General features: G+C 45.3%; 1 long non-coding RNA gene across 2 annotated transcripts; it reads right to left on the reverse strand.

Moving 5' to 3' along the window:
- Window positions 1-523: 523 nt before the first annotated feature.
- On the reverse strand, window positions 524-2226 carry LOC146181354 (uncharacterized). 2 transcript variants are annotated; one of them, XR_014700203.1, is made up of 3 exons: window positions 1800-2226; window positions 1548-1687; window positions 524-730 (listed from the first exon to the last, which is right to left on the reverse strand). It is a non-coding gene; the product is annotated as an uncharacterized LOC146181354 (long non-coding RNA). The 2 variants fall into 2 exon arrangements; XR_014700202.1 differs by having other exon boundaries at window positions 1775-2226.
- Window positions 2227-5247: the final 3021 nt, after the last annotated feature.

The raw sequence follows: 5247 nt of genomic DNA on the forward strand, positions 1-5247 counted from the left end.
ACTGTCTTAAAGCTGCTCAGCAGTCCCCTTGCAGTTTTACACATTTTATTAGTGTACATAACATCTGCTCACACATTGCCTTGACAATGTATGTGTGATGCTTATTTTATTTTCACTAGAATTTTGTAATCATTCAGCAATCATTGTGGGCACTGCAGCCTAGTATTTGTACACCATTCTCCTAACAGCTGTTACAGCATTTAGCACTGCGAGCAAGATCTCTAGTAGTATACCATCTAGCTGGCATTTTTACCTCTGATATGTAAGCGTTTTGCACACTGCACCATGCATACAGTACCTATTTGTATAGGTAGCTTCAATATGTTGAAAGGGAGCGGCTTCTTTGAGCCCGATAATTATTCTGCAATATCCATGTCAATGTTGTATGGTCATTGTACATCAAGGTAAGTGTGCTGGTATGTATGACGTCTCTTTCTCAATAAAAACACTGGAGTGAAATACAGCGGCCAAGAAATAAGTGCTTCTACTGAGTATATGTGGCAGTAAAAAATCTTTGGTGCCATTTTCTGATTCCAATAAGCGTCATGGATATTTATTACCTTGCTGTAACGCTACGCTTTTCGGTTTAAGCATGTTTACCACACAGCTAGTGACCACAGCCAACTGTGCCAGGCTGCAAGGTGATAGCAGAGAAGGGACAGCAAGTTGGGTCTGGGATGACTTGGCATTGGTGTAAGCAGCCATGACTCCAGTGGGTAGTCACTGTCTCCTGCATAACCAAACAATGACATCCACTTAAGTCCGCCTTTTGCATGTTCTAGTATACAATCAAAGATCCATACCAACTAGCCCACAGTGAGGTGATAAACATTCACAGGAATGTTGGCAACGTGTCACAGGGCTGTCCAAGCAAGCATCATTGTAAGGATAGCCTTGTAGCTTCACAGTGATATAAACAAAAATCAACAGATTACCTGCACAACACAAGCGCTACGGTTTCTTAGGCAGTAAAGAGATTTAAAACATTGAATATTTGGTTCCTGGTGCCATAACACTAAATTTGTACATTAACAAGCATTCATATGCATAACTAGTCCGTATTATGCATGCAGCTTCATTCAGACAATCGATCAATCGCCGAAATACAAGTCAGCTTCTCTGTAAGGCTCGTAATCCAACCAAAAGGTCTCGTTATCACACAACACTCTTCTAGTTCTTGCTGAAACGAAAAGAAGCAGGCGCTTTTTGCAGCGTACTCACACTTTCGAGTAGCGAACGTGTCGTAGGGAGGGAGCGTAACGAATGGGGGCAAGGCACTACAATCCCTAGTCCCTTCGTCCTGTATTTTGAGGTATATACAGGTATTGAACTTTCGTCAGGTGTCGCTGAGTAATCTCGAAGACAACAGCTGGAAAGAAAAGAGATCTTTCCTCTGTTCGTTTTTTAACATTGCAAGGGGGAACGAGTCCTTTTGGTTAGAAAACAAGACTTGCAGAGAAGCCAACTTACAGCAAGTGGTCGATTGCACATATTAATGCATATAATCAATATCGTTCGATAACCGACGCGGGTTTTTTACAGCTTACCCAAGAAAAAGTCGCAGGCGTTTAGCAGGCCTTCGTTCACCTTTCGGCGTGCAGGAGTACCGCTAGACGAACGCGTTGTTTGGAGTCCTTGGTCCCACGGGGCAACGAGGGTCAAAAGTGCGTATGTTCGCGTCGCAGATCTGTAATAAAATAGGCACAATACAAGTTTACAATGACGTTTCGAAGTCGTAGCCAAACACACACAGTCAAAACCAACATTTACTCACTACTGTGATGTTCAGAACGTAGAACCTAGCGACTTCTTTCCATATCGCACCGCGGCGCCTTGACGACAATCAGCGTTCCGCCCGATGGCTTCCGCTATCAGCACACGCACCTGCTGATCGATGCCTATGCGATGCAAACGATGTTACGTTCCCGACGCAAGCTGGTAGCCCCCGATAGCAAAAAAAAACGCGGTGCGCATGCAGCCGCAGTGGCTGCGCACTCGTCCGTGAGCTGCGTGAGCCCCCGTTCATCGATGTTCGTCGGCAATCGCCGCACAGTCACTCCACTTTCTGCTGGTTTCCGAGTTGAACACAGTCGGAACAACTAGACCGGTACGTCAAACGCGTCTTCGTGCTCCCTTCAACGCCGTGGATCGCACCGACACAACTGTCACACAGCCAGCGCAACGCTATAACAACGCAAGGAACACAGCCGCCATTTTCGCTCTACTCAGTTGACTGTTTTTGGGGTTACCTCGTTTCGCTCACAATTTCAGTCAATATTCAGCTCATGGGCAACGTCACTACTTTAGTCTTGTTGATGACGTAAGCGCAGTCACCGGTGAGATCAGTGATGACGCAAAATTTCAATATGGCCGCCGACCAATAGGAGCAGGGCAAGTTGAGCGGTTTGAGACTGGTTTTGTATTGAGAGCGTTACAGAATTCCCCCCCTGGTTGTACCTGGTTGTTCCATACCTGGTTGTACCTGGTATGTACATACCAACGTTGTACGGTTGTACGTACGCTGCGTGCAGCGCCTGAATAATTTGCTTGGGCAAGATGGCAAGCACATTAGTGAAGAAATAAACACTTCACTGTCAGAAAAAGCTGGTGTGTAGTTTTGACAAAACGCGTGGTCTGCAGTTTTGCGGTTTTGCAGGATAGGGAACCCAAGCTCAAGTTTCGCCGCGCGATGGCAGCGCCGTATTCCTGGCATGGTGGCGAAATGTGAAACGATGGGACGTCGCCGGAGCAGACGCTCCGCTAGCTTCCTGTGCGCGTGCGGCGATTGAGTTGCGCCTGGCGGTTATTTGGCGATACAAAAACGCTTCCGCTGATGCGAAACGGAGGTACTAAGTAGCATTGTGTTATTGGCAGCCACAATAGTAGGCGAAGCGCCAAAAGACGAGGTTCATGTGTGAAACTTTGCAGATTCCTTTGGAAGCGTTTCCACAAAACCTGTTTTCCAACCGCGTGACAGCGTTCTAAGAAGTGTTGCGTTCTTTGTGGAAACGAAAAGAGCTAATTTCCTCCTCCATAAACTCAGAAATGTCGACAGTTGGTAAAGACGGCTTGGAGAGGCATCGAAAGAGTACAGTGGTTTAACACCATGCATACAAAGCGAAGGGGGTGAAGGAATATCCAGCTCTTCGCTACCCGCGTGTCTTGCTTTGTTCTGTGCTCTCTCCCTGCTTTGCGGGTGCTCTGAAAGCAACCAAATCAACAGATATCCAGCGCGCGACGTCCACGATCGACAATGTTGTGTGAATGTACCCTAAGACCAATTTTGACAATATCTAGGAACGAGACCTTTTTTTTTTCTTGGAAAGGGGGGAGGGGGGGGGACATGCCTTGCTGAGCTGAAACTCTTTTACAGATATCCGCAAATTAGCCAATAAATGAACCAACATTATTATTATTCATAACGAAAATATGTCGGAAGTGCAATACAAAAGCGATCCTAGTTATGGCTCGATTGACAATTACTCGCGCGGAGCACCCTATTCGCGTCACAGGTTTCGTTAATGCGAACCAAATAGAAATGAAGCACAACCATTTAATAAGAACCGAAATAAAACACTATGTAGTACAAGCTTTGATCTCACCTGCCTTCCGAGCCAGCGAGCATGGTTATGTCGCGTGCAGCACACATGTGCTTTTGAGACTGCTAGCGTTCGTGCCTTTGAAGAAACACCTCCTTCGGACTATAACTCATTCTTCTACTGCAAGATTTGCGTTAGCAACGTCGTTATAATAAAAACAAAACCGTATACAGATCTAATGCTACAGGCCAAAACGATGATCAACGAGCGAGCCTCTTTATTTCAGAGTTCTGATAATACGTTTGCAGTTTTTAAACATTTTATATACAATAATATAATTACATAGCAGACTTACGTCGAAATACACTTCCTACGTTTTCGCTAACGTGGGAAACGCATTCACAATCAGTATTTACTCATTGCCGTCTGTCGTCTGCTGTGCAGTACAAACGTGAATAAAAGTTTTCTCGCCTATAATTACGCTTCCTCCATGGAAATACGCGGCAGGTTGTCCAATAATCAAGACGGAATGCAGGCGGCATGTCGCGATGCGCCTGCGGGGGCGCGTCAGGGCGCGTGCTCGTGCGAGAGAAAGCGCGCGGCGCACGCCGCAAAGACAGCGAGCCAAGCCGGCGGCGCCCCACTGTGTATTTTTCTGCCACAGATGGCGCTGCCCATCAGGAGCCGCCTATAATTACGCTGGTCATCATCCATGCTGGACTCAATGATGTCTTGAAGGGGACGAGCCGGAATCTCGGGAGGCAGTTAGAGGTAGGTATAAATAACATAAAGGAGGCCTCTGAGAAAGTACACGTGACTGTATGCACAATCCCGGAAGTAGAAGGGCAGTCCAGCAGAACAGAGGGGAGAGTAGTCGAAGCCAACCGGGTCATTAGGAGCCTAAGCCGACGACTTGGGTACACCACAATGGAGGTTAAGGGGGGACACCCCTCTTAAAACTTTTTTCCTTATTTATGGGTGGATCTGACTGAAACTCGCACCATTAATGTACTTTTGCATGCTGATTTCAAATATCTGATTAGTTTTCTTGTAGATGAAATAGCTTTCAAAATAATCCCTAATTCATGTTCTTCGTTTGGAGGTGAGTTAATTACTAAACACTTTATGGCATGAGGAGAATAGCCCTGCCAGAGTGATCTAGAAGGATCATAGAGTGCCGCTAGTCATGAATTAACGTGGTAGAAGAATTTGAACCAAAGTTACAATAAGTCAAACTTTTATGAATAAAAGCCCAGGTTGGCACCTAAGATTGATAATTAATTCTGTAAATGTTGCCGCATAATAACTGTACATATTTTTGTCCTACGGCACTGTCGAAGGTTTTCTCTTTCTAACAAGACAAGAATGAGAGCTATAGCACAAATAGACTAAGAGATATCTCTCCTCCAAAATTGCAGCACCCTCAAAATTGCAGTTTTGAGAAAACGAGGAAAAACACTTCACAGCATGTAGGTGTAAATTATGTCAATGATTGATATGTCAACAAGATCAGAAACAGGTGGAAAGTGATCTGAAGCGAAAATTAATGGCCTATGCCAATTTGAGCCAAAGTTACGCAATAGGAAACGCTTGAAAGGAAAATTCCATTTGGGTACCGAAGACAACATAACCTTCTCAGCAAATTTTCTTTTGTCGTCACTGCATTTACCTTGGTTTCATGAGACTCGCAGGATTCCCTTTCTAGAAA

This window comes from Amblyomma maculatum, chromosome 8 (genome assembly GCF_055883805.1).
Source record: "Amblyomma maculatum isolate TAMU_Amacu chromosome 8, ASM5588380v1, whole genome shotgun sequence".
NCBI classification, from domain to species: Eukaryota; Metazoa; Arthropoda; class Arachnida; order Ixodida; family Ixodidae; genus Amblyomma; species Amblyomma maculatum.